We start from the raw sequence: 9623 nt of genomic DNA, 5'->3' as shown, positions 1-9623 counted from the left end.
CACCCGGGATGGAGCAGGGACATCAGGGATATGGAGCAGGGACACAAACACCCGGGATGGAGCAGGGACACAAACACCCGGGATGGAGCCGGGATACCCGGGATGGAACAAGGACACAAACACAGACACAAGGGAACACAAACACCCCCACTGCAGACAATGTTAGCCTGGAAAGGGAAGGGTTCCTTTCTAGAACCTCCAGCAGAAAGGAGTGGAGCTGGGTGAAAACGGTCTGATCAAAGCGATTTTGCTGAAAAATGTGAAGTTTAGAGATTTTTCTTGATGATGTGCTCACCTCGATTTTGATTAATTAATCATTGGATTGCTGGATGTGTTTGCACACTGGGAATGCCCGGAAAACTTGGGTTTGATATTTAACAGTTGAACACTTTGATGTAACCTGTGCTTCCCAAAGCTTCTCGGAATTCTCTTTAAAATACAGCAGAGCAAGCCTGAAATGCTGAGCCCTGTTTCATCCCCAAAAAGGACCTTTTGCCGCATCGATTTGCATTCAAACGTTTCGATAACGAGCCCATGCAGAAGGGCTGTGCTTGGCTTGGCAGAGGAAGGAAAATCCAGTTCCTGATGGCTGTGCTGAGCGGTGCTAATTACAGCCTGTGCTGGTGGGGTGTGCACATGTGAGCCTTGTATGGATCACCCCTTTTCCTCTGGAAGGAGCACAGGAGGAATTTTAACTGCAGGGATGAACAGAAAGGAGCCGGAGTTAATGGTTCACCGAGGAATAAATAGTTCCTCTTCTTGACATTCGCCCGCCCAGCGCCAGACCTCAGCCGGGCTAAACCAGTAAATCATTAACTTTAATAGGGATTTGCCAGTTTACACCTCGGCAGGATCTGGCTCCCATATTTCAACAACAATCCTGCTCAGACAGAGCCAGCCCATCAGGCACTGGCCACACAGCTGCTGCCCCACTGGGGACACTGCAAACACACAGCCCAGGCAGCCCAAATGCGACTTTCCAATCATCCATCAGCCCCTCCGAGAACCAGACTGTTGTGCCCACAGAGCTACTGTATTTTTGTAATGAATCAGACAGGAATAGCGCTTAAACTGCTTACCACTGCTTTAATTTACAGCCTGTGGTAATATAGTGACAGTAATGTTGTCATCGTTTGCTCTCTTCCTCCGTGGCATCAAGCCCAGGCTCCACATTCTCATTTTTGGGATGGTTTCAAGCTCAGTTTTACCCCCCCACACCCACTCAACCCACCCCTCCCCGGTGAAACGAGATGTTCTTTAAAATTAAAAAAATAAAGGAGGCCTCTCTTGGGCGCTCCAGGATCTGCTGGGTTTTCTCTTCTGCCTTTAATGTGCTTTTCACCCAGGGAACAGAACGAAAACGCATTTTCTCTGGTAGGAACTGGCATGTTCGAGATGGTGTCAGAATTCAGGAACATGACAAGCAAAATACAGCTGGACTGGAGGCCTCCACCACACATGGAGGAGGAAATATTGCATTCCCATGCTGTTTTCATGCATGCGAGCGAGCAGCCACATTACAAACCCTGAAAAACATTGTGTGAGCACTTGACATTTCCCAGATGGGCGGCTTGGTCGAGACTCCCCCATCTGCCTCGCCTTTCTCCCTGGGAGTTTAACCCCTTGGAGCTCCTGCAGGGAAGCTCCGGTCCTTGTCCTGCCCCGGGCAGGGTTGTTGGAGGGCAGGTGACACCCAAGCCGAGGTGGGAAATGTGGTCAAGGATGTGCTGGTGGTTCTCAGTCCTCATTTTATGGAGAGCCAAGCTCTGCACAAGCCTCACTCGGGGCTGGTTTGGGGCAGAAATCAGCAGCTGCTCCTCAGCTCCATCCTTTTTAATCCTGACAACATCACGGCCTTGCTGGTTTTAAACTCTTCTCTGAGACCTCTCGAGCTTAAACTCTCTGTGTTTCCAGTAATTCCATGAAAAGCTCATTTTACCTGCAGAACTGAGCAGCTGGGGAGCAAACCCAGCTGGATTTTTTGGGGGCATTTCAGGTGTAAATCTGGTTGAGGTGTGACCAGTGTGGAACAGGGTTCTGGAGGTTTCATCCTTGGTAGAGCTCTTACAGCCCTGAAAGGTGTTATTCAAAATTATCTACTTGCTGATTATTCCTTGATTTTGTCATAATCCTTCCTCAATTACCACATCTTGTAGGCCTGCTGGCAGTGTTTTAAGTGGGATAATTTTTTAAGGCAGACAGTTTTAAGGCAGACAACTCTAAGTCAGACAATATTAAGGCAGACAATTTTTTAAAGACTGACAATTCTTAAAGACTGACGGTTTTTTAAAGATAGACAAAATTTTGTTCACTATTAACTGAAAAACAAGCCTTTATTTCTCAGTGCCAGGCTGGGTTTTGTTCAGCAGGTCACAGAACCCGAGAGCACAAAAGCAAGTCTCTTTAAAATCGGAGCCAAGCGCTTTCTCAGGAGTCTCCCACTGTTCAACAACTGAACAATGTCTGGCCCAGAGGCTCCGATGCCAAGGTCTACCCCGATATAAAGCTAATCTACCATCCACAACCCCACTGGATGCAAATCAGAGATTTAACTCTGTCCTCCCTCTTTTTCTTCATTTCTTGCTTCCCTCTTGATCTCTCCTCTGTCGCTCCCCGCAACTCCTTTATCAAAAATAACTTGGGGAAGGAAAAATAAACACTGGAGGACACTCAGCCATGTGTGCAAGGCAAGCCTCTTCCCCTGCCCTCTCCTGCAGCCTGAGAGGAGCTGGAGCTGCAGTTCTGGAGGCATCCTGTGAAACCTCAGCCAGTTCTGCTCACAGCTGGCCCTGCCTGGCCGGTCCCAGACAAAAGACTTCCGTCTTTATCTGGCTCTTATTGAGACATCTCATTCAGCTGCAGATAAAAGGGAAGGAGATGGGCTTTGAAATCCAACCATTAGGGCGGCACAGACATCAGCATGCAAATGCCACACGCAAATGGCTTCAAGATGAAGCTGGGGGAGAGGATCAGAGCAGAGCCCGGTGCCAAGAGGGGTTTTCCTGCACAGGGACCCTGCAAAGCCCCTGGGGAGCCTCGGGAGAGCTGCGGGCTCTGTTTGTTAAGGGAAGGAGGTGGGAGATGGATGCGGAGGCGATCCTGGAAATAAATGACAATGGGGTGGATTGTTCCTGAGGAGTCCCTCGGGTCATTCTCCAAAATAACTCCACCGAGCCACGGAGAATTCCATTTTCCAATTTCCTTCTGATCTCCCACCTTGGAAATTCTCACAGAGCCACTCCCTGCCTTTGTCACTTGTCACGGAATGATGGAATTTTTAGGCTTGGAAGGGACCTGTGGAGTCCAAGCCTCTCCTGAGTGTCGTGGGCAGTGCTGACCAGACCTGGTTTGCTGCAGGGAGGGATCGTGCCACACCTGAGGCTCTGGGATTGCTCCTGAAGTGGTCGGTACCCCCAGCAAAAAGCGAATTTCTTTTTCTCAGTCTCTAGAACAGGGCAGCACAACCAAACCCTCAGAGATCTCCGGTGTAACCAGCTTTATTGTATTTTTATATTTGCTAGATTTTGAGAGGAATGATGGATTTGTCTTTACCAGCTGTGGGTAAATAAAACTGGCACTGAGAGATAAAAGAAACAATGGGATGGATTCCACTGGTTGGTGAATGGAAAAATATATATATATATATATATTTGCCTTTACAAACAAACTGTAGGTTTGCTGATGAATTGGGTATTGGAAGGTGAAAGAGACAATGGGGAAACACCATAAATTCCATAAGAATTAAAAATGAAGAGGGAGGGTTCTACACTAGAGGGGAATCTCAGGTGTCAGGCACTCGGGGAAGTCTGTGCCTCTCCAGTCCCTCAGCCAGTGGGGAAAGAGAGAGGGACATGGCCGGGAAATCGGGATAAAAAGGAGGCTGCGTCCTCCAAAAATCGAGAGACCCCAGGGGAATGGCCCATGGCCTCTCCCTTTATTCCAATAAAGCTCCAGGACTCCTCTGTCTCCTTCTTGGACATCAACCTCTGGTGTTTGTGGGTTCATTTTCCTGACAACTTGAAGGGTTGTGTGATGTCCCAGCAGAGGAGGATCGGGATTCAGCTGAAATGACGGCAGGGGAGAGGTTTTGTTGAGGCTCTGAGGTTGGCCAGGTCCTGGCAGGGTCACCTGGAGTGTCCCGTGCAGCCCTGCCCGGTGACACCACTGAGCTCCGGGCTCTGCAATTACCTGCAGAGACTAAGCCAGGCTTAGCAAAGCCCCAGAAACCTCCGCCTGTGGGCAGGGCCGGTGAATAACCCTCGAGAGGCGTTTTATTCTGATTTTATTCACCGCTGACATCCCCCAGGCCGGACACACCTCGCTGGGCTTTTCAGGGAAGAATGGAGCGTTTGAGCTCTGCTTCGGGAGGAACCTTCCCCTGCCCGATCGCTTTCCACCCACCCAGAAACCAGCACTTAATAACGTGCAAATCTCTGGTTAAAGAATTACCCAGATTAGCCTGAAGCCTGACACTCATCCCGCAGGAGGGAGCTCACCGAGATGCTGTTGACAAAGGGAAACTTTGTTAAAAGCCTGTTTAGTTCAGCTCTGCTATTGCAAGGATCCCTAAGCTGCTTTGTTTTATGAGATTTAGGGCAGAGGATTTTCTTCAAGCAAAAGGGCAAAGGATTTTCTTAAAAAAGCATATTCCCCCTAGAAGGGTGCAGAGTCTCGTGGGATCTGGGGATTAGGTGTTCATTTCCTATACAAAAACTCCATAATTGTCTAAAGGATGCCCGGAGCTGAACCAGCTCCAAGTGAAACATCAAGTGCAGTGTCTGAGAAAGGGGGAAAAAAAATAAAAATAATCATTTTACATCGTGTTACCTGCCCTGAGAGTTCTGTACCTGCGAGAAATGAAAGGTTGTAAAGAAATGAAAGAAATGAAAGGATGGCGTTTGTAAAAGAATTTGTGGGATCTGAGGAGAAACCAGAGCAGTGAGGAGAGGAAACTGTGCATAGAAACTCTGATGTGATGGATTTGAGCCTGCAGGAAGGTTCTTCTGTGAGTTCCTGCTGGACACGTGTCCTGTCCCAGACCTCTCCTGGTCTTTTGTGATTCCCAGGATTAATTCCCCACCCCGGTGCAGAGTGGTGCTGGCTGGGAGCCCATCAGAAGGAGCTGCTGGTGAGGATCGATGTTTCTGGAGCAGTAATTCTCAGAAGGCACCATGAGAAGTTGCAGTTTCATGCTGAACCAACAAAAAAACGCAATGAAAACATCAAATATTCTGGTGCCATCCAAGATTGTTCATCCCTCAACACGAAATCAGCTTTTTCTCCAGTGATATTTGATGTGTCCCTTGATGTTTGATAGATTTCCCTCCCAGGACCATCCCTGATTTACGTGCAGCTGATGTTTTGTGCAATCACATCTCCCATATCTCTGTTTGGGCAAAGGCTCCTTTATCTTCCCCATTTATGGACTGGAACCCTTTCTCTTTTATTGACTAAAACTTTCCATGGGGATCCCAACCCTGCAGACACTTCCCCAAAACTCTGATCTGCTTTTCTCTTACTTCTCCTCCAGGTGAGCCACTTTTGCCCCTAAATATTTATTTCCAGAGTGGAAATATTTCAGGCTGAACAGTTCAGGTGCCCAAAATTCTGACAATTTCACTGGGAAAAAAATCTCCCTCTTCCTTCATGTGCTGATTAAAATCAACTGATTTCAGAATATTTCTTCTCAGCAGTTTGTGCACAGTAAAATATTTGCACTTTGTTCATCTTGCCTGTATCAGCTCTTACAGTGATTAGTGCTGCTAAAATGGAATATAATAATAATTACTGTTATTACAGCTGTGATAACACTTTATTTAAATTACAGTTTTAATGTATTAATTATCCTCATTGCCTCTCAACAATTAAAATGGGTAATTTCTCCTCCTCTTGACATTCCAGTAGTTTTCCTGGTTTTGTCTGGGATCCCCTCTGGGCACCCTGGAGTTTTTGCAGTTCTTATCTGAAGGGAGATGTCAGTTCTTTATCAGCTGTGTGTGCACAGGGAGAAATGTGCAATTCTTCCCAGTCCCTTTGCCATCCACATGAATTTTACCACTAAAACCAATAAATACCCACACTTTAAACATTGCAACCCTTGTGCCTTCACACCCACACAACCAGAACAACCCACAGCTCCACACATACCCCCGACCAGGAAAGTCTAAACTTTGAAAATGACTTTTTTTCTCATTTTTTTTTTTACCCCCCTCCCAAACCTTTCACGGGGATTGCCTCTTTGTAAAGTGTATAGTCTGAGCTTGGTTTTGGGTGGCTACTCCCTCTGTCCCAGGGATCCTCGTGACCATATGGAGCATCCGTGCTTGACTGCTCTCCACACAAACCCTGCCCAGCGGGGTGGGCTGGGAGCTGGGCTCTTTGTTGCTGCTGGTTGGTTTTGTACAAGGATTGCTCTGCACACCAGGTTTTTTTGGGTATTCTGTGGGTTTTATAGCCTTACCCCACACCAAGTCATGTTGTTCTATAAGGTGAGACTAGGTGACTCCACAGAGAATATTTAATTCTCAGGTTATGTGATCCAGAAGAGAAAAAATAAATTTAAAAAAGTTTTTTTTTCACACATTTATCTGTAAGATGTGCAGTTCTCTCTGGACTTGCAGCACCTCAGATATTTCTGTAATTTTTATAAAATGAAGGCTGAAAATTAATGGGTCTGGTTCCCCTCTTCATGCTGGTGTTACCAAACTTCTCTGAGCTGAAATTGCTGTCAGTGAAACCTGAATTGGAGCCAGCCATGATACTTTGAGTTGGGGTTTTTAAATAAAATAAAAACAAGGCTGTGGGTTTCGAAATAAAATAAAACAGGCTTCTCTTGCCTTCTCAGTTATTGATATTGAAGGGGTTTGGTGCAGGTGATCAAGAAGACAATAAAAAGTTTGTTTTACAAATCATCTTTGAAATATCCAGCACAAGGGGACAATCCTGCCCCAGCCCTGGGAAACAAAGGGGCTGGCTCCCAGCGATTCTGCCTTTAATTACCCTGAACCCACTGATTAAGGCCAGGAGCTCTCCCCTTAATCCCGACTTGACCCCGCTGGGGTTTGAGCCTCCATCCCTGTTCTCCCAGGAATCCCAACTCCTTCCCGGGGCCACCTCGGTGTCCCTGGGAGCATCCTGGAGGCAGCCCTGCTGTAATTGAGTTGCTGACATTCCCCGCTCCGTCCCTGTCTGCTGCCCTGCCAAAGAACAAAGGAGCAGCCCCTTCCCATTAAGGGCGGTAATAACTTAATTAAAACCAAGTTGGCCGCGCCGCAGGATCCAGTTTGTCATCAAGAGGCCTTCCAGGCCTTCCCCCTCCAGTTTTTGATAATCTATGCCAGATATTTAATCACTGGATACCCCGGTATAAAGCTCCCAGCCTCCATAACCAGCAGAAAGCTTGTCAAAATAAATTTTAACTTCTGACCGTGGTGGAAGCCCAACTAGGAGGTATTAACAGAATCAGAGCTGTCAATCAGGGCTTGGGCTCACCGTTTATATTATTAATTCCAACTCTGGTGGCATGGGCTTGGGATAACAACCATCCTAAGCTGCGTTGGTCCAAAAAACACAAACCAAGAGTGGAATATATTTCGTGCCGAGGTGACGTTACTGAGTGTCCAGAGGAACTTTTTTTGTCTTTGAAAGGTGATGTTTTATTAGATTACTCTCATTGCCAAGAGACACAGCTACTGTCTGGCTTCGTTTGCTGAGGGGTTTTTTTTTTTGCCTTAATGTAAAGATCTGTTCTTCACGCAAAAGCAATTTAATAAGGAAAAAAAGCGAAGAAATTGTTTGTTTGTTTGTTTGTTTCTGGGAATATTTAATTAATGCAACGTGTTAGAATGGAGACTGAACTTTCTGTGGTGGGTTATGAAGTGAGAGTGGCCTCACAAATTGAAATCCAGCTCGGAGCCGGTGAGCTGGAGGTATTGTTACAATGCAAACCAGCGGGAAGGATTCCAGGGAGAAAGGGGAGAAGTCTGTTAATTGAGAACAATAACACGCCCAGGACCTCCAGGAGCTGGTGGCCTTAATAAAAGGAGACAATGCCATGTTGTTGCATAACCTGAATTTCAAATCCAATTTCAGTTGGAGAGGAGCACGAGGGATGCTGAGCTCTGGTGATTTCCCTGCTCATTTGTGTTTGCTCTGCTCATTTCTGAGCCCATCCGAGTGAAAAAGGTGTCGTGGGCTCTGTTGAACTGGGCTTGAACTGGGTTTCTCTCTCCCACATCAAACCCTTGATGGTGGAATCAGTTCCAAGGACATCAAACAACCAGAGGTGAGATCTGAGGGCAGATTTGCAATCACACTAAAATCAGTGGTGCAGGTTCCATTCCACCTCATCACGGTTTGTGTCCTTGCCCAGTGCGCTTCTCCTGCGACTCAAACTGGGGTGATGAGAAAGGACTGCTGGCATTGAGCTGGTCCTGAAGGGCTCAAGACTTTGGAATTCATTTAATCCCCTGGTTTTCTTCACCACTGTCAACAAAACCAGGCTGAGCTTGCCTGGAGAGGACCCAGAATTCCCAGAATTCTCATTTTCCAGAGTGTCCTCCCTGCCGACCTCGAGGGTGAAGCCCTGAAGTTGTGGCTGGCACAAAAACCTCGTGGAGTCAGGCAGAGCTGGGTGAAATCCATTTCCTCCCTCCTGTGTTGCCTCTTTGTCCTCAGTGAAAGAAGGAACGAGGAGAAGAAGCTCCATGAGAAAATTCCTGAATCCTTTTACGCACCAGCTCCAGGACGTGACAGATCTGAGTGCCCTCAGCTCGAGGACGTTTTGTGGCAGCAATTTCTTGCATGCCCAGGACCCTCAGGCAGGGTTTGTTGTATTATTTTCTGTATTTATCTGTGGGAATCACTTCCCCACTGATTTCCCACCATTTTTTTTGTTCAGCCAGTCTTCCCAATAGGAAGAATTTGGGTTCTTTTTGCTGGATAAAAATGCTTCCATTTGAGGAAGGTAGGAGGGTGAAATACACTACTAAAGATCCTGAAAACACTAATTAAAAGTTAGCTATAAAACTTTAATTATTGTCCAGGATATTATGGATCTGGTGATCCTCAGCCTCCTGGGAGAGTGGAAATTCATCCCAACAATGAATCTGCCATCATTTTGAATAAATTTGGTGAGAATAAGACCAAAATGTAAATCCAGTGATTCTTATCTCCTCTTATTTAAGCAAATAAATGTAGATTAGAAAGCAAACACGAGCTTTAGGATGTTGTATTCTAGATCCCTGGATATTCTGGAATATCTTAGGGATGAGTGAAAAAATGCAGGATCTTTCCCTTCCTCCCTTTATAACAAATTCATCATTTATGAACTTGTAAAACCTTTCCTGAGCTGTGCTTGCATTTCAAAGCCATTGTGAGGCTCAAACTGCAATATCTATTCTGCTTTTCCCCCCTCTCCCTGTCCAGCTCCACAGAATCCAGGGATGTGGTGTGTGCCTGCAGTGCTGGGATATATTTGTGCATATCAAAAGCAGCAACTCTCTCAAATCATTCATTGAAAGCTCCACTTGGCTTCGAGTCTTCCTGAAAAAAATATGTTTATTTTGTCTTCTCGACTTACTTTTCCTCGTGTCTGAGTATTGTGCCTCCAGGAAGAAAAGCTT

Source organism: Parus major, chromosome 18 (genome assembly GCF_001522545.3).
Source record: "Parus major isolate Abel chromosome 18, Parus_major1.1, whole genome shotgun sequence".
Lineage (NCBI taxonomy): Eukaryota > Metazoa > Chordata > Aves > Passeriformes > Paridae > Parus > Parus major.
The sequence above is the reverse complement of the archived record's forward strand: the minus strand, read 5'-3'. Positions refer to the sequence as shown.